At 40.2% G+C, this 20,817-nt stretch overlaps 1 long non-coding RNA gene across 1 annotated transcript in view; it reads left to right on the forward strand.

The window, feature by feature from the left end:
- The window catches only part of LOC125120088 (uncharacterized), a 111,982-nt gene that overhangs the window by 27,581 nt on the left and 63,584 nt on the right, over positions 1 to 20,817 (forward strand). The window contains exon 2 of the long non-coding RNA XR_007133242.1: positions 10,370 to 10,481. This is a non-coding gene — a long non-coding RNA (uncharacterized LOC125120088). The remainder of the gene's footprint in view (positions 1 to 10,369; positions 10,482 to 20,817) is intronic.

The following is a 20,817-nucleotide window of genomic DNA, read 5'->3' on the forward strand; positions in this document are numbered from 1 at the left end:
TTGTTAACCACTGAGCCACTAAGGGAATTCCTGAAGCCTGATTTTCTACATACGTTTATTTCATGAGCATTTCCTAATCAATAAAAATTCATCAAAAGCACTCTTCTTGATGGCCGCGTAGCATCTGTAGTATTTGCTGTCCCTAACTTAATCACTCTCAGATGGTTCCACATGTAGGATATACCTACCATATAAACAATGCTGCAGTGAGCTTCTTTGTACGCTGTCCTTGTGTATCTGAAAATTCCCATGGAAGGTAGTCCTAGAAGTAGGATTACTGGTCAAATAGAATCCTGGAACCTCACCTGAGTCTTCACTGACTTTAATCAGCCCAAGATGTTCACCTTGGATCACATAATAAAGAGTTTAATAGCTAAAATTGCAAATGGACTGGCTAATTTTTGCCTATTGGTAGTTTCATGGTATGCAGCTTGAAGACAATATAATGATGTTGTATCATAATTATGGTTTGGAGATATTCCAAAGTGATGATGATAATAATAATAGCTAACATTTACTGGGTGGTTCCTATGTGCTGGTCTCTGTTTTAAGTGTTTCGCAGATATTAACTCATTTAATCTCATTAGAACTCTAGGAAGTACAAAGTACTTTTATCCCCATTTTATAGATAGGAAAACTGAGGCAACAGCAGGGTTAAACTGCAAGATTAGTGGCTGAGCCAAGGATTCAAACCCAAGCATTCTGGCTGGGAGTCCATGCCCTTACCCACTCAGTCTGGAAGCAACCAAGTAGATGAGATTCCTCACCCCCAGCAGACCCACTGAGGCTGCAGTGCAGCTGGAAGGGGGATGGTGAGTCCACGCTCACTGCCTGGTTACAACCATCCTCTCCCCCAGCTCTTGGTGCCCCCTTCACTAGCTGTGCACCTGCTGCAGAGCACCCAGTTCTGTATCTGAAAGGAAGAGGAATATATATCAAGGTAGTGTCAGGAAGCTGCTTCCTCAGGAGGGAAGGGAGGAAATGAAAAAACACTGCTGCAGGGTCTTGGGGTTTTTGTTTTGTTTTCATTTTTGTTTTTGACAACAATCATTAGAGCGTTAGGTTTGCCTAATGAGAAGCGATGTTTCCCAATTTCATTTCATTGGGTTCCTGGCTCATCTATTGGTGCAGCTCCAGAAGTGAGCTGCAGAGCAGGAGTTCCTGGAGACGCCAGTGACCGTGAATCCTGAAGGAGGTAACTAATCATTTTTGATCCTGTCCACTGCTGAGTGCCTTGGTTACAAATGACCTCCAGACAACTGTTCAGCGTGGATGGTTCTAAAGGCACCTCGTAGAGAGCGCTGCATGGGACTGGAGTTCTGATTAATGGCCATTTTCTTTTGTCCCACCTCCTTATGTTTCCTTAAAATAATACTGGTGTTACAAAAGACTACACAGGGTGTTTCTATTTAGGCAAAGTTGACTGGTGCGGTTGTGAAACAAAACATGGCACAACCACTGCAGCAGAACACAAACACAGAGCAAATCCGTCCTGCTTCACCTCCCACCTGGCCAGGTTTCCTCGTGAGGAAACCCAGCCAGAGTAGTTCCCTCGGTTCACATTGGCTCAGGATTGAACTGTGGAAAATCTTTGAACAGCACCACAGTGACCAGGGAAGAAATGAACCACAGAACCTTTCAGGGATGTTTGCAGCAGAGAAATCCTCCCACGGGTGTAGCTCTCTGCAGTGGGGTGACCCCATGCAGCCAGAAATCAGCCTTCAGTGGCTGCTCTGCCTGGATCTGGCACATAGAGGCCATCAACCAACGAAGGCTGAATTGCTGTGGGTTCTGTTGAGTTGAAGTGGATGGAATAGTAAAAGGCAGAAGTCGGAGGCTTTTCCTTTTATTTTGTGATGAAGTACTAACAGCACTAATGATTATTGTAGTAATAAAAATGACAGTTAACGTTGTTCCTGTGGGCCAGGCCCTGTTCCAAGCAGTCTCCCCACCCCAGGAGGGACTCTTCTAACTTTTAACACCATAGGTTAGTTGGCAAAGGGAAATTTTTAATTGGGGAGAAATTATCAAAGTTCATCAAGAGAGGGAGTTCCTGCTGTAGCTCAGCAGGTTAAGAACCCGACATAATGTCTGTGAGGATGCGGGTTTGATCCCTGGCCTCGCTCAGTGGGTTGAGTATCTGGCATTGCTCTGAGCTGAGGTGTAGGTTGGAGATGCAGCTTGGATCCCATGTTATTGTGACTGTGGTGAAGGCCTGCAGCTGCAGCTCCAATTTGACCCCTAGCCCGGGAACTTCCATATGCCATAGGTGTGGCCAGAAAGAAAGGAGGGAGGGAAGGAAGAAGAAAGGGAGGAAGGGAGGGAGAGAGGGAGGAAGGAAGGAAGGAAAGAAGAAGGAAAGAAAAGAGGGAAAAAAAAATCAAACTGAAGCAGCTGAGTTGCTGCGGAGGTGTGGGTTTGATCCCTGGCCAGGTGCAGTGGTTAAAGGATCTGGCCTTGCCACCACAATAGTATAGGTCACAGCTGCAGCTCAGTTTCAGCCCTGGCCTGGGAACTTCCATATGCCACAAGTGCAGCCATTAAAAAAAAAAAAGTTCATTAGGAGTCCTCAGTTTCCCGAGTGCTTCTGTGCTAATCAGAGCTGTAGCCACCAGCTTATGCCAGAGCCACAGCAACGCAGGATCCGAGCCATGTCTGCAACCTACACCACAGCTCATGGCAGTGTCGGATCCTTAACCCACTGAGCAAGGCCAGGGATCGAACCAGCAACCTCATGGTTCCTAGTTGGATTCGTTAACCATTACGCCACGACGGGAACTCCAGGAAGCAGTATTTTAAGGATGACTTGTTTCCTTCTTTCTGGAACCATCTTATCTTTTATTTTGCCATATAATTAGGTGTGGATCCAGTTAAAATCCCTTGCTGTTCATAGTGAAAGTTTTCTGGTCATCTTATTTTCAGACGTCATTTGTAAGCATATCCTTTCTTCCTTGGTCAGTGAGGTTTTCCCTCCAACTGGACTCTTCTCATACTTTTAATAAATAATAATCTAGGTGTTCAGGAACCAAAATACTCCAGAGCTGTAAAGTAGGCACTAGTGAAAGATGTAACTCCTTCAGGCCTCCAAGGTGCTTTTTCAAATGTTATTGCTTCATATCCCATAATAGAAGCTTGAACCTTGTTGATGACCTTTCTTTATGTGTGTATATGGAGGGTGAAGGCTAGGAGAGGAAGAGTCGGTGACCTGGAACAGCAAGCTAAATTAACTCTTTCAGCAAGGCTTAAAAGAAAAGAGTTTTGTTCTATAAACTCTAAACCCTGAAAGATGCTAAAGCTTCGAGAATAAATCAGTACCTAAGATGGTGTTTTTAGATGTAATTAATTATTAAAATGATAAAATCCTTATTGATGCTGGCTAAAAATAGGTACATTCTAGACTTACTTTATAGCCACATGTCCAGTACTGGGCTATAATGAATAAAAATACTCACATTCTGATTACATATACACATTCTTATTACATATAGAAAACTTCAAATTATCTTTTTTATTATTAATAAAGGTTACTCAGGTTTGCGCAAAAATCATGGGTTCAGCCTGTTATTTGGTATGTGGAATAAAAAGATAAGATTGTTGATGGCAAGTTTTCAAAATTCTTCGTGTAATAATAAGTGAATATGCATGAATATAGGGGCAGCCTGAATAATAGGTTTATTTTGGATTGTATGTAACTAGTGGTCTGGTAAATTTTTGCCAGCCAGCTCTGCAGGGCCAGAGGGCTGGAGGGTCTTGACTTACAGCATTTGCCATTTTCTGTGGTATAAATATTTCCACCATGGCTGAATTCATGCTATCAGCAAGACATGACAGAATGCAAAACTGGGAGGAGACATGCTCAATGGGCTCAGTTGAGTTACATGAGCCATTCTTGTACCCCACTGTTTACAGTTTGGGGAAAGTTAGTTGGATGACTCCTGAACAAACCTTGCTATAATACTAGGGAAGAAAAAAGATAAATTTTCAGTGGCAAGATTTGCAGCAAAGCATTTAGTGCCCATTGAGTCTCCATTTACTCCCCCACATTTCTCTTTGACCGATGGACTAGAAACAGAGATGGAACATTTAAAAGTTGGTATGCAACCCCTAGCCCTCTCTTCCCTTGCCACTGCACCACTGCAATAAAGGAGGTCACATGTTCTCAGTGGTGCAGATACAAGGTGGTAGAACCTGTACCAACGTGGTTCCATTAATGTCTGTGTGGAGCTCAGCCCCCATACACCAGCACTGGATGTGTACCATATTTCAGTTAATGATTGATGCTTAGCAAGCCATCCCATACAGAATGGCTTAAAACAACAAGATCTATTGTTATAGCTCACATTTCTGTGAGTTGATTGGACTCCCCTGGGCAGTTCTTCTGCTCTTCTCACTTTAAGCGTCATGTAGTTGTAGCCAAAAGATGGCTGGGGCTGGAGCCCTTGGAATGCCTGACTGGGACTGAACTGAGGATGGCTTCTTCACTCAGGTCAGGAACCTAAGTGCTCCTCCTCTCATTCTCCAGCCACTTGTGAATGGCCTCTCTTTGCAGTGGGATGGTCACAGTTCTTATATCTTGCGTGATTTCAAATTCAGAGGCTGTCAAGATTTCCTAAAGCTTCTGCTACATTTTCTTGGTTAAAGTGCATCATGAGATCAGTGCAGAGGCAGAGAAGGAGGTGACTGGACAAGGGTGTGACCACCTGGAGGTAAGAGTCATTGGGAGCTCTCTTTGGAGACTAGCTATCACATACCACAAGTAAGAAGTAAGCCTTTGTTATGTTAAGCCACTTAGATTTCAGGGTTAATTTGTTCCCTTGGCAAAACCTAATCTGACTAATCCAGAAATTGGTACTGTTTTAGTGAAGATAAGGTAGAATGTGTGGCAAAAATAAAGCCCCAGGAGTTCCTATTGTGGCTCAGCAGTAACAAACCCAACTAGTATCCGTGAAGTGTGGGTTCAATCCCTGGCCTCCCTCAGTGGGTCAGGTGTTGTCATGAGCTGTGGCGTAGGTCGCAGAATGGCTTGCATCTGGCATTGCTGTGGCTGTGGTGTAGGCCAGCCACTGTAGCTCCGATTAGACCCCTAGCCTGAGAACTTCCATATGCCTCGGGTGCACCCCTAAAAAGCATAAATAAATAAATAAAACCCCAAATCTTAGCAGCTTAACACATGGGCCTCTAGGGGTCTGATGGCTCCCTTGCAGGGGTGACTTGGGGGTCTCGGTCATCAAGTGGTGACTCAGGCTTGCATTTTGTTTGTACACCATCTGAAACGTGTCTTCCTGCTTACCTGGGCAGGAGGGACGAGAGCAAGGGGAATTCATGGCTCTTATGTATTGGCCAGAGCTAGTCATTTGCCTCTTGCCCCAACTATAAGGAGGCTGTAAAATTTGGGGGATCACATGGATATTTGGTAATTAGTAAATGTCTCTGTCATAAAAATAGGTGGAACTCTTCGCCTCATTCATTTTTCCTCCCTTCCCCTTACCTCACCCTCTATAAGAAATTAAGAAAAAGAGTGCAGAGGGTGGAAGGGTGTGAGGAAGGAAGGAAACACTGAGGGAAGGATGGAAAGAAGGAAGCTGGGAGGGAGGGATGGAAGGAAGAATACCAGAAGAAATGTAAAGGATGCAAAATATAATCATTAAGCTATTAACAGAACAATTAACAAGCACTGCTAAACAAAATCTGTTAACACATGACTATAGTAACAGAGCCTTTCACTGTTTTTAACTGTTTTTTTTTTTTCTTTTTAATCAGCAATGATAAGGAAACTAAACCAGATTAAGTGCTATCTTATTGGAGATACAGAGGCAAACAAGGGGAAAGAAGTGATTGAAGAGCACTTCAGAAAACTCAGTACATTCAAATCAGCAGGGCCTGATTACTCACATCCAGGGCACTTACAGAATTGGCAAATGTAATTGCAAGACCACCAGACTTTATCTTAACAGAGGAAGGTTGGACAGGAGCAGGGCCTGACAAGTGGAAATCTGTAGATGGAGTCCCCCCCACACTTTTATTTTAAACAGGAAAAAGCACAACTGTAGTAATTATAGACTATTCAGCTTATCTTGGATACCTGGGAAGATACAAGAACAAATCATCAAACAATCAATTTGCAGCCACCTAGAAGAGCATGAGGTACTGGGTAGTAATCAACGTGATTTTGTGAAGTACAAATTATGCCAGACCAATTTAATTTTACCAGGAGAGAATGATGAGCCTGGCAGAAGAGGGGAAAGCAATACCTACAATTGGACTTCAGTAAGGGGGTTTTTCATTTGTTTTCTTTTCTTTTTTTTAAATTCTATCCCCTGACATTTTCAGTATCAGCTCTCCGAGAGAATGCTACCTAGATCAACAGTTGGGTGGGCCTGACTGTTTGATGTAGCCAGAGTAGTAAAAACAAAATTGTCTCCAGGTTGACACAGTTATTAGTAGCAGTTATTATTATTTTCATCATTTCATGTGGACAAAGAAGAGGACACTAGTGAAGAAGATGTTGCAATGGAAATGACATTCTCCACTGCTGAGGGGAAGTATGAGAGAAGAGAGGAGATACAAAAACCAATCTAAGAAAACCCAACAGCTAAATAATACGGAAAGGAAGAACAGAGAAAATGGTAAAGGGAAACTACTAGAAAAATTTTATAAGAAAATTTCCCAGCAAAGGACATACATGTTTACATTAAAAGAGCCCACGGAGGGCCACCTACAATAGATGGGGAAAATAATCCACTTGGACACAACTTTGTAAAATTTTAGAACTCTAAGAATAAATAAAACTTCTAAAGTTTCCAGAGAGAAAAATTAGGCCACCTACAGAGGAATGAAAATTGAGCAGCCAAATTCTCATTAACATCCCTGGTTGCTATAAGATAATCGTGTGGTCCTTTCAGTTCTGGGGGAAATTGAATTTAAAGCTGTTTTCCGTATTCAGCCAACCTGTCAGCTGTGAGAGTAGAATAAAGGCCTTTTACACAAACTGGTACTTCCCAGGACTCCTTTATTGAAAAGTTACTTGAATGTATATTCCAGCAGAATGAGGAGGTTATTCAAGAAAGAAGGCAGCAGGGTCCTAATCAGAAAGGGAAGGAGAGGATGACACAAAGTCTTCCATTTGGGAGCAAGAGAATGAAATGCTACAAAGGGAAGGACTCAGGAGCAAGAGAGAACTCCTGCTGTTCATAATGTGGTTGAAAGAAAGAAAAACAAACAAAAAACAGAAGAAACTTGAGTGTTATGATAAAGTATATATTTAGACAGTAAAAAAGATAGGCAACTAAGAATTCCAAAAAACCCCAAAAAGCTGAGAATGTTATGGTCCAGTTTTAAAGAATAATAAAATGTGTGATTTTTTTTTTTCTTTTCTTTTTAAGGGCTGTACCTGCAGCTTATGGAAGTTCCCAGGCTCAGGGTCACATTAGAGTTACAGCTGCTATTCTGTACCCCCGCCACAGCAACTTGGGATCTGAGCCATGTCTGTGACCTACACCACAGCTCACGGCAACACTGGATGCCTGACCCACTAAGTAAAGCCAGGGATTGAACCCATATCCTCATGGATACTAGTTGGATGTGTTTCTGCTGCACCACAATGGGAACTCCTAAAATGTATGATTTTTCAAAAATTTATGGAGTGTAACAAAGACTGGTCCATGGTGCTAAAACATTTTCCTTTGAGTAGATGATGACACTTTAAACTCTTACAGTCAGCCTAAGAACAGAGTAGGGAAGATCTTGGTTATGTTGCAGAAAAAAAAAGCAAACATTAATCTTCATAATATGAAAGTGTAGCTGACAGGAGTTCCCGTCGTGGCTTACTGGTTAACGAATCTGACTAGGAACCATGAGGTTTCGGGGTCGATCCTTGGTCTTGCTCAGTGGGTTAAGGATCCAGTGTTGCCATGAGCTGTGGTGTAGGTTGCAGACCTGGCTTGGATCCCACGTTGCTGTAGCTCTGGCGTAGGCCTGCGGCTACAGGTCTGATTAGACCCCTAGCCTGGGAACCTCCATATGCCACGGGAGCAGCCCAAGAAATGGCAAAAAGACGGAAAAAAAAAAAGAAAAGAAAAAAAAAGAAAGTATGGCTGACAAAAGGTAGGAAGTGGAAAAGGAAGGAGATATGAAGAGAATAGTATCACTGATACCCTCAACTTCTATAATGACAAGTCAAGATAATTCAAGTTTTTAGAATGAGAAATTGAGGTATAACATAATATTTAAAGTCATAGGGTAGGCACAATAAAACTTAAAGATGTAACTACCCCAAACTAGGAAGGGTTGTGAGGAAGAAGATAACATGAATGAGCTAAATGCTTATTTTTTGTAACTAGAGGCCATTCATAAGCAAGAAATTGAAAAGAGGAATCATTGTCCAAACACCCAGTATAGTCAAAGAATGCGTAATTCACGAGTGATTGTTCATAGGCATACGTGTAATGTCATGGGGCATGATCTCAAAGCCTAAGTATCAACAGTCTCTGTAGTTTAAGGACACATCATGCTGATGATCTTGCAGCCTTGGCATTTTTTTCCCCATTGCATTACCTATGCTCAATTATAAGACTATATTTGCAAGTGTAAAGTCATGTCTGCTCTAATGCTTTCTAAAATTTTCTCAGAATTATTTCTAATATTTCACAGAGTACTCTCTCCAAAATTAATAGCAAGGTATATGGCCATGTGGCCTCTTTATAGTATTTTATTATATCTAATTTCTGTTCCCAAAGAATACATTCTTGAAATTGAGGTTTTCGCTCCCATTGAATGAAAGCTTAGATGATCTTGTTATAGGATAAAAACTATTTTAAAATTATAACTCCAAAAATTAAAATTAACGCAATAGTCACTTGAATCACTTCTACACATTCCTGTGCATATAAAAACAGTATGATTCACGAGCTGCTGTTAAATGAGGGTAGATGCAAGTAAACCTCTGCTGAAACTCCCAAAGCAAGTCTCAGAAAAATTCATTCGTGTCATGTGTGGGCCCAGCCTAGTGCAGAATTAATGAAACGACTGACGTGAGTTGACTGCAGGAGGGCAGAGCCAGTCACCAAACTCATCATATCCAAATTTCCATTATCAAGGAGTGTGTACTTAAAATTTCCATTGTACTTGTGATTCCGGCTAGAATGGCAGCCACATAGCCACACAGATAAACACAGTGGCCCTACACATTGCGTGCCAGCTTTAAATTATTCAGTTCTTGATTGCTCTTGGCAAGAGTTAAACTATTTCAAATTTTGCACAAAAGTGGTACTTACCTAATAGGTCAATTACACTATTTTAAATATTCATTATTCTAATTTATCTAAAATATAAGTATATTGTAAAAGAGCAGTATTTACTCCTTTAAATAGGAGAAGTCAGAGGGGAGAAGGACCAGAAGAACTAAAAGCAGCAGTCTTTAAAATAGTGTTCACAGGTGCTGGGACTAGGGTTGGGAAGGAATCATCATAAGCATCTCTGTCTCATTTCATCCATACTGTTTAATTTATTGTAAGGTGCATTTACTGTTAACACAGTAAGTATTGTATTGTAGTAATTAAATTCATAAAAACAATAACATTTGCCTCTCAATACTTTTCAAAGACTGGTCCATGCAATACCTGTTAAAAATGCAAAATCCTTGGAATTCCCGTCGTGGCTCAGTGGTTGGCAAATCAGACTGGGAACCATGAGGATGCGGGTTCGGTCCCTGGCCTTGCTCAGTGGGTTAAGGATCCGGCGTTGCCGTGAGCTGTGGTGTGGGTTGAGGAGGTGGCTTGGATCTCGTGTTGCTGTGGCTCTGGTGTAGGCCAGCGGCTACAGCTCCGATTAGACCCCTAGCCTGGGAACCTCTATGTGTCGCGGAGGCAGCCCTGGAAAGGGCAAAAAGACAAAAGAAATAAAAATTAAAAAAAAAAAAAATCCTTGATTCTAAACACAGTCCTAATGAATTTGATCCCCTCTGCTGGGGCCCTGGAAACTGCCCTGGAACCATGAGTTTAAACACAGATCTTAATACAGACAATCCAATATTTTAGGATTGAACTTGTAAAACAGTCACATGCTGTATTGCCTTCTGTGGTAGTTACCATATCCCAGTATCCTTCCTTCCAGTTCTTTAGCACTGAGATTACGAAAAAAGCTAAAATGACCTCACTCTCTTACTGTGTTTATGTATGATCTTTCTAGGGAACAACAGTTTTCAAAATCCTTTAAGCTGTGCCGCCTTTTGAACATGTAACGGCTAAGAAAATCTAAGTTTTAAAATTCACAACAGTGACTGGTTTCTTACTTATGTAGGGAGAAATATTTTGAAATGGTCTCTGTATCTTATTTTGATGCTCATCATTTTTTCTCATTCTTGTGACTACAGGAATATTGATCTCAGCGTTACTTTGACCATTAATGAATTATGATGGCAATAAGCAGAGACACACACCTCCAGCCTCCTGGGAGCTTAATCTTCTGCTACAACGTTAGCATTTGTAAGTCAGCACCTGTGTAATTTATATTCTAACTATTTGTTATTCTCCTTTAATTACTTATTGGTGGTGATCCATTTGTAGCCTGAGAGCAACCAACTGGAGAGTCAAAGAGATTATTAAAATATTGACTTTAAATTAGAAGGCTGAAAGCTGGGTTTGTTCCTACTCATTTCACCATGATGGTTCAGGGACAGTTTTTGTTTGTTTGTCTTTTGTCTTTTTTTGAGGCAATGCCGGATCCTTAACCCACTGAGCGAGGCCAGGGATCGAACCTGCATCCTCATGGATACTAGTTGGGTTCCTTAACTGCTGAGCCACGACGGGAACTCCTCATTTATCTAAAAAAAAATTTTTTTTTCTGCTTTTTTTTTTTAGGGCCACACCCACAGCACACGGAGGTTCTCAGGCTAGGGGTCCAATTGGAACTGCAGCCACTGGCCTGCGCCACAGCCACAGCAATGCCAGATCCAGGCCGCATCTGCAACCTACACCACAGCCCGTGGGAACGCCAGATCCCCAACCCACAGATCGAGGCCGGGGATAGAACCCGCAACCTCATGGTTCCTAGTTGGATTTGTTTCTGCTGAGCCACAATGGGAATTCCTTATCTTAAAAATTTTGAGGAAATGATTGTGTTACATTTCTTAGAAAGGTTTATATTTTAAAAGAGGAAATGAGGTACTTCCCTGGTGGCTCAGTGGGTTAAGGATCCACGGTCGTTACTGCTGTGGTTCAGGGTCACTGTGGTGGCTCAAGTTCGATTCCTGGCACCAGATCTTGGCAAAAAAAAAAAAAAAAGAAGAAGAAGCAAGTTAGACAGCAGTGCTCAATAAAAAAAAAATATTAATCATAGAATGTTACTTAAGATCACAGGATCACAGACTCAGCCACCCTCAGTGTTGTAAGAGCCTGAATGTATGTGTGAATAGCCCACTGGTTTAAGCAACGGGGTGGTAGAGACTGGACTGAACTGGAGGCGGCAGGCACACCTAATGACATTTAAATTAAAATAAATGAACACTGGGCAGACCAAGGCAAAACTTGCTTATGATCCTTGTTTACCAGAGGGCCTCCTGTTAATGACTTTTGTGTTAAAGTAAAACTAAACTAGTCGTTTTACCATTGTGCTTGGGGTAGCCACCAAAATGCTTTATGGAACTCTCCTGGGGGCTCTGGGAACACTGTGGAGAGATCCACTCTCGTCCTCCCCGTCCTCGTCAGTCAGAGTCGTTTCCTTATTATTTGTTTGATGTGACGACCGCTGTGTGAGAAGACCCTGTTTGAAGGAAGGGATCTGTAGATTTAAAACAAGTACAAAAACCCCTGATGTAGTCCAGCCACCTGATCTTGCAGATTCTTGCAGATAAGCAGGCTGAGGCCATCCAGGGATAGCCAGTATTGCCTTGATTATTGGTGGCAAAGTTAAGTCTTAAAACCCAGGTCTTCTGATGCTTGTCCCAAACCCTTTTCCCTATATAAAGTTGCCTCAGAGTTCCCATCGTGGCTCGGGGGAAACAATCTGACTAGCATCCATGAGGACACAGGTTCAATCCCTGGCCTCGTTCGTGGGTTAAGGATCTGGCTTTGCCATGAGCTGTGGTGTAGGTCACAGACGCAGCTCGGATCTGGTGTTGCTGTGGTGTAGGCAAGTTGCTTCACCTCATGGTGGAAAAACAGGTGCTAGTGTAGCAGGTTATTCTAATGTCATTGCATGTATACAGTAGGCCATTTCTAAGTAAAGATGTCCTTGTTTGATAGAAGTACACAGTCCTTCATGCTCTAAGACATATATCCATCTGGACTCTATAAACTGAACACGTAAGTGAATATTTAGGTAGAAAAATCAACTCATCAGACACTTTAGACAGTGATTAGCATGTTAAAATGATACTTTCATCCCTAAGGAGGTTATTATTGCTACTAAATACATAAGTTAATTTTTCAAGTGTATTCATAAAACTAGAAGTTTTTTTGTTAATTGACAAAATATCAAAGAATATTTCCTTTTCTGTTCTTATGAAATCATCCTTTTAAAAACCATGATAAAGTTTTTCATTTCTCCATTTAAAATTTATATATTTAAAAGAAAAATGGTAAGATCTATTATAAATCATTATACAGACATCATAAATCATTTTAAAAACAGATATTTTAGTCACTATAGTGTTCCATAAAACCTCTTTTTATTACAATATAATAAGTAGCAGCTGGCAAACTCTTACCTACATATTTCAGTTTTAAAATTTTTAGCCTTTATCTATACAAAACTTAAAACTGGAGTAATTATCTGAATACTTTTGCAAGGACAGTTCAAAATTCCTGTATCTCTTTTGTGTTTTTCAAATGAAACTGAGCTTTATCTTCAGTTGTCTATTTTATTTCCCCTGTGTAGTAAAAGTACAAATAATATTCAAGTTTTTAAGAAGAAAAATATTATTAAAATATATGTTATATGTTAACACTTCTGAATTGCTTATAACACCCTGAGATGATTAAAACAGAAGAGGCCAGTAAGAATTCAATTTAAAGTCCTTGCAAACTATATTTAAAATCTAAAATCTAAGATCAAATCTAAGATCAAATGTGGTTCTGTTGAAATATAATTTACTATTGATAAATGCTAGATTGTTCTTGAAGAAAATGTTATTTCAGTCTTTTGTGGATTATTTTCTTAAATTTTAGACTTTACCATTCATTCCTTTTACTTTTTATTGTCATTATTTTCTTTTTCCTTATTTTATAAGAAGGGAGTTTTGGTGGGTTTTTTGTTATTGTTAGTTTTTTTTTTTAAGGAAATACTAGACATAATGAATGAAAATGCAAACAATCACATATTAGTACTGAGCCTAAAATGAATTGCCTAGCAGTAATATCTTTTATCTAATAAATTATGGTGCTTATATATGCTTACTTATTAAAAATGTTTAACTTGCAGATACTTATATTCAAATTAGTGTTCAGATTTTTTCCTATCGAACAACTTATATTGGATTTGTCACTTTAGCAAGCCAGTTTATTATTGGACATGTGAATTTCCTCTTTTATTATTAATTTTCATAATCACAAGACTATGTGCATAATTATTCTTTTTTTAATCAAGGAACAATTCTTAAATGCTCACAGGATTCATTGATGAATCCAGTTGTTATTTTTTCTTTTCTTTCCTTCTCTTCCTTTCCTACCTTGAGGTTATCTCTACCTATTAACCAGAAGGGGCAGGTCATTGGAAATAGATTTTGTAAAATATAATACCTGCCTCATGGGACTATTGAGAGAACTAAATACAGTAATGGATATGGAAACTCCTAGCACAGCACATGACAACAGTATGTATTTTTACTTTTTGTCTTTTAAGGAAACGTACTTCCACAAACTTGGCAAGTCCTCAAAACTGCTGTTCTGGGCAAAATTTCACTTTCAGGAAAATGAAAGCCTGTCAGTAACTGAGTATGGGGCTTGTAGGGGTTACATTTAAAGTGTAATGGGTAAGTTATGCCAAAGGTGGGGGCAAGACAGTGTTGTATGAAGGGCGGAGACTTAGTCCTGGGACGAAGGACTCAGACTCAGTCACTGACCTGCCGGGTGACCTTAGTCACTTTGCTTTGGGGCTTCAGTTCCTTCAAGTATGTTAGGCTGTGGATGATCTCCAGGGTGCTTTTGGTTCTAGAACCTGGTGATTCTACAAATGCATCATTTTTAAAAATGGATTTATTCTTGGGGTGAAAAAATGTCCTAGAGACTGTACAACACCACACTCATGCTGGGTGTACCCCGGGTGGTGGTAGGAGAGATGGCTGTCTTTCCTATTCCGTGTCTCCCTCTTTTCTTCCCTCCTACCTCCTCCATCCTTTCCTTCCCTTCCTGTCTTATTTCTTCTTTCAGCAATTATTTATAGCACCTTCCATGAATCAGCCACTATACCTAGGCCCTGGGATGTAAGAGTGGACAGGAATGTCTCAATCCTGCATTCATGGAGCTAATAGTCTTTTTATCTATAACTTTTTTTCCTCTAAAAAAATATCAAGTATGTAGAGAACCTAAATGCACAGTACCATGAATACCTATAATCCCCGAGGTTCACCAGCTGTTACCGTTTTTCATTCTCTCTCCCTCGTGTGTGTGAATACATATGTACACACACACACATTTTTTTTATGAACCATTTAAAAGTTGCCAACACCATGCTTCACCCCTCAGTAATTGAATGTATACGTCTAAGAGTCAGCATACTCTTGTAAGTAACTGTAATACCATTATCACACCTAACTTAGGTGACCTACCCCCCAAATTAGTACCAATACTGTAGAACTTTATAATGTCTCTTCCATATTCAGATTTCTTTAATTATCCCAAGAATGTCTTTTATGGCTCTCTCCACCAAATCCTGGTTCAACCAAGGTTCACATGTTACATTTGGTTTTTATGTCTCTGTCTCTTTTAATATAAAACGGCTCCCTCATGCTTTTTCTTTTTTTAATGACATTGGCTTTTTTGAAGAGTCCAGGCTCATTGTCATGCAGAACATACATACTTCTAGATTTGTCTGATTGTTTCTTTATAGTGCCATGTAATTTATTTCTTTTGTTTGTTTGTTTTGGTTTTGGTTTTGGGGTTTTTTTTTTTTTTTTTTTTTGGCTGTTTAGGGCTATACCCATGGCATATGGAGGTTCCCAGGCTAGGAGTCCAGTCGGAGCTGTAGCTGCTGGCCTACGCCACAGCTACAGCAATGCAGGATCCGAGCCGTGTCTGTGACCTACACCACAGTTCAGGGCAACGCCAGATCCTTAACCCACTGAGCAAGGCCAGAGATCGAACTCGCAACCTCATGGTTCCTAGTTGTATTCATTTCCACTGCGCTACGTGGGAACTCCACATGTAATTTATTTCTATATTCCTTGTATTTATTGTAATCTGGAAGTTAAGTCTAGATGTTTGATTAGACTCATGTTAAAGTTTCTTGGCAAAAATGTTTTGTAGATGAAGTTGTGCTATCTAGTTGAAATTTTCTACCAAGATCATTTATTACTAATGATTAAGTCATGGGAATAAATTTCAATTTGTATTTTATAATACCTTAAAATGTGGTGGAAAAAGCATGAGTTTGCTAGCAGAAGCCTGGATTTGATCACAGACTGTATGCTCTAGCAGCTTGACCAGATTAACTAACCTAGTAGTTTAGCTCTTTACAAAAGACCAGAGAAGACAGAATCACTCCAAGAACTTTCTTGAAATGTGTATGCTTGTCCCTCCACTCCACTCCCTAGTATTTTTTTTAAAGGGAGGCTCTTTTATATTACCCCTCATCCCCAGGCCACCCTTCTCATCCCCAACCCAGGCTTAAATGCCACCAGTTTTCTGCCAGGTGTCTTTAGCTGAGAAATTTGGAATTCTCTACCTTCAAGGGTTATTGTAAGAGTTGGATATTAGTAATAATATGTATAAAGTACACAGCATAGTGTCTGCCACATTATCATAAGCTCAGTTCACTGCCACTGTTATTGTTATCACAGCAGTAATTTGCAAAGAAAGGAAAGAGGATTTGAAAAAGGACAGCAAAATGGTATAGTACAGAAGAGCAGAATATTTAGTGTCTAAGTGGTTACGTCAGAAACCTTCCAAGAGTATTTGTGCTTATGCAGTGACCTCAATAAAAGTTCAGTTGGGACGGTGCCCTCACTCAGTAATCATTAATATTTATGCAACCCTTTACAGTTTACAAAGCACATCCACATTCATTATTATGTTTCACATACAACCTCTTTCATGAAGATTAGCTGTGCTTGATGCTTCACCCAAGGACACAGTGTAATAAGGAGGGGAGCTCAAATTAGGAGTTCTGATTGTAGAACAGACTTCTCTCACTGAAAATGTGCAGCCTGAAACAAACACCAAATGTCTCCTTTCCAAATTTCTGACCAAGGGACTCTTTCCTTATGGTGTAGGTTACTGAAATGCTTAGTTTAAAGCTCTTTGAGTCTATTTCAGACTTACAGCTCCTCATCTGTCATATTTTATCTGCATGGGGTGACACTTCCAGTACTCTCATATGTTGTCACTCAGCGAAAAAGGCCTTAGTTATTTCTTGCCCTTTGCTCTAACAGAGATGTACTGGTTAATGAATCTGAATTAACACCATCACATGTGTATTAAAAATTCAGTCAAACCTTTTAGCTAGACTAATTTCCTTCCTAACATTGTATAGCGTTGGGCAAATTAAAGACTCATCCAAAGATTGGCCCTTGGGTTTCTTTGTTTATTTGGCTTTTTAGGGCCATATCTGCGGTGTAGGGAAGTTCCCAGGCTACAGGTCCAATCAGAGCTAAAGCCTCAGCAATGCCAGATCTGAGCTGCGTCCTCGACCCACACTACAACTCATGGCAATGCCAGATCCTCAACCCACTGAGCGAGGCCAGTGATCGAACCTGCGTCCTCATGGATACTAGTTGGGATCCTTACTGCTGAGCCATTATGGGAACTCCATGGCCCTTGTTTTTTGAAGCAGTTAGAATTAGTGTTTCTTGGTGTTGACCTTTTAATTTGGTCATATATATAGCTCTTTATTGGATAAGAAATGTATTATTGTTTTAAACAAAAACCGACTATCTTTGGTTTAGCAAACTAGTGTAGCATAAAACATCTTAGAAGAGATGATGTATTCTTTATTATTCAGTTCAAGGTATTTTCTAGTTTCTTTAGAGATTTCTTCGTAGTGTCATAAGGTATTTAGAGTTTATATTTCTTAATTTCCAAATGTTCGTGAACTTTCTAATTAATTTGTTGCTAATGGTATCTATTTTTCTCTTCCTATTGATGTTTTAGCATAATTCTTGGACGTTTAGGGAACAGATTCTGTGAGATTTCAATCTTGTGAAAGTAGCTGAGACTTGCTTTCCTGTCTAGCGTGTGTCAGTTTTTTAAGTACTCCAAGTGCACTTGAAGAAGGAAATGTTTTCTGTAGTTATTGGCAGGAATGCTCCTTATATATCAGTTACACTGTGTGTTAATCTCATTTAAATCATATGCTTATTTTTTTGCTTGACTGTTTGCTCACTCTATTATTTCCCAAGAGAGGTGTGTTAAAATCTCTCACTTAAAAGTATCAATTCACTTCTTTCTTCAGTTTTTGTTATATATATGTTTTGAAGGTAAAGTTATTGATTGCATACAAATTTAGAATTGTTCTGTCTTGTGAATGTAACCTTTTTCTCATAATTTAGTGTCCCTCTTTGTCTCAAGGGGTGATTTCTGCTTCAAAGACTACTTTGATTCTGATATTTGATACTAATACATGGTGCTTCCTCTGGTTAATCTTTGTATCCTTTTTATCATCCTTTTTCCTTTTTCTGTCTGATTAGTCTCAATATTTTTAATATTTCACGTCTCTCCTTAGTATTTTGCCATTTTTATTTTACATATTTTTTACTCATCTTTTAAAATTAAATCATAGACATTGTGGCTTTAGCATACATTCCCCCCAAATAATCCCCTAATATCATCTCATACCCAGCCCACACTCAAATAACCATGGTTGTTCATAAGGTGACTTTTATAACTTGTGTGGGTCATTGCATTTGACTATGTGGCTCTTAGTCTTTCAAAATCTAGAATAAGCTAACTTAATTGATACATTATTGTATCAAGAGTGACCGTAAGAAAATGGAGCAGATATAAGACTACTTGTGTGTGTGTGTGTGTGTGTGTGAAATACAGTCAGTCATCCCATTTGTAATAATAATTTGAAAAACACAGAAAGTAAAAATGAAAAAATAACAAATACTTTTATATCTTCCACCTTAGAGCATGGCTATCTTCTTGGTATATCTCTCTATTTCTAAGCTTTGAGGAAATCTTAGTTTGTTTCACGTTATAGGCTCATTTTAGAGGCCGAGAAGTGAAATTTCTGAGGCTAAAGGTATAACCTCTTTTAAGACTTTCCAGGAAAGTGTTCCAAGTTTTAACAATCCCAATGTGCCAAAGCTTACTGCATTAGAAGGAGGGTCCTCTTCAAAGTGGACACCGCAAGAATAATTAGTTATCATGAATATTTAGCTGAGGTGGATAATTAGTTACCATACACTTATAGTGGATACTTGTCTTTTATCCACCTGTGGTTAAAAACTGAAAATGCCAGGTACTTTCCCAGGCTCCCTTGATGCTAGTCATCAGTAGATAACCTGGGATAAACCAGTCAAATTTGCCTCCTTTAGACTTTGAGGCTGAAGTCATTGATGTAAAGAAGCAAGCGTGGTGGAGAACACTGGGGGATAGCGTTGCAGCTGCTGGGAGCAAGTCTGCATCTGATATTCAGTGCTGAGGTAGTAGTTCACATCATCATGTCCAGCATGCAGTGGTGGTGGCAGCAGTGTCCTTACCAGAAGCGTTCTGGCATGACTTTGACTCTGGTCTTGGCCCATGTCTTATTCTTTCCCATTTCTTGAGCCTGATTGTCCAGCCTTCCCTGATCCCCTGTCAAGTCCCAATATCCTGTAATAAATTACCACTCTATTAACACCAGCCAGAGTTTGATTCCTTTGATTACAAAGAAAGAACTTGACTAAATTTCCACGCAGGGATTCCCCCCTGTATAGCAGGACCTATTTCGAATAATAGGAGGACTAGGATGCACGAGGGAGATCTGGGGTAACAGAGAAGCCTCAGCAAGTTAACTTCTCAGAACTGGGTGTTTGTAAGAGTCTGGCTGAAACTGGGTCAATACTGAAAGGAAGGTAAGAGCACCTTCTTAAAAAGGTAGAAGTTATCATTCTTTGGGCACCTGATCTAGTTGTCAGCAGAGTGATTGGAAGGCCAGTTCGGGAGTCTAGCTCTTGTAAATGACACCGGAAATGTTAGGGCTCCAGATGGATGGCATGCCAGGCGGCCCTGGTTGGGACTGGCTATACATCTGAGACTGGAGGTAGGATAGAGGTGGGCAGCAGATGAAGCTGTGAAGCCGACAGTCACCATGGGAGACCATGCCACCATTTTTGGAAATTTTCTTTGGCAATTTCTCCAGAACCAATTTTCAAGTACGAAAACCAAAGCAGCCTCAATATGTAAGAGGTCAACTGTGTGTCCGACCCAAACCAATATTGCCCCAACTTGATCACCTTTTCCGTGGGGATGGGCTTGGAATTAAGTAAAAACCTAAATTAACTTTGGCCATTTCAAAAATCCAGAAATCCAAGGTTGTAACCCTTGGAGCTACTTGAAAAAGCATCACTAGCTGTAAAGGCAAGCTTTAGAGTAACTATTTATTTAGCCTTTATATGTTTCCAGAGTTATGCCAGCTCTTTGCATCAACTATCTTCTCTAAATCTCTCGACAACCCTTAAAAGTAGGTCTCTGTAACCTTGTTTTATGGATGAAAGCACATGCTGCGAAGTTAATTATCAGATAAGACAGCACATGAGTGGTAAAGTTAGAATTCAGACCCAGATCTGGTTCACTGTAAACCACATGCTCTTTGCATAGGCAATGCTTTGGGACGATCCAGAAATAGTTTAAACAATTTCAGCATTACTGTTGTCTCCTCAGGAGACTGCTTTAAAGGGAACAATATACACCTGACTGTATAAATTCCAGATTTTAAAAGTCACAGTTAACATACACAGAAGCCCATTTGTGAAATAACCCACAGAACTCTGCCCAACTGCTGTGAAATCTTTGATTAAGGGCTTAAAAACAGTGAAAAGTAATAAGCAATAGATCTGACTACAACTCCTGATTTTCATTCTTGGCAAAAGCATTCTTCATGATAAAAAAAAAAAATCATAATCCTCACTCTGCTAACTCAATGACACATTGAAAAATTAGCCAAGCTGTGTAACCCTAAACGCAGCCACACTCTCTGTGTGGGCATGGTGCTTTCTGCCAAGGTACAAAAGAGCGAGCCCACTTGTGAAGGAGTTCTTTCTGGGCACTTCTTTCCAGGATTCTTAATGTGTATTTGTTAAGGACCACACACACACATAATAGCTAAAAATCTGACCCTCCTAGGTTTCATTTGGCTAACAGCAGGCCAGTCTTCAGACTGCTGCTAAAGCCCACAAGAAAGGAGAAAGAAGGGGGCCAATCACTTAATTGCAGGGCTTTTACACTTCCTCCTGCCAAACGGTGGGGGCTGGACCATTGTGTAGATTGTTGGGGGAGGTGGGGAATATGTTGTTGGGATCAGGAGGTGGTGGAGATTTGAGTTTTTCTTTTTTAAAACATTAGTGTGCTGGGAGTTCCCTGGTGGCACAGCAGGTTAAGGACACAACATCACTGCTATGGCTCTGATCACTGCTGTGATGCAGGTTTGATCCATGCCCCAGGGAACTTCCACATGCTGTGGGTG

The sequence above is a fragment of the Phacochoerus africanus genome, chromosome 2 (genome assembly GCF_016906955.1).
Source record: "Phacochoerus africanus isolate WHEZ1 chromosome 2, ROS_Pafr_v1, whole genome shotgun sequence".
Lineage (NCBI taxonomy): Eukaryota > Metazoa > Chordata > Mammalia > Artiodactyla > Suidae > Phacochoerus > Phacochoerus africanus.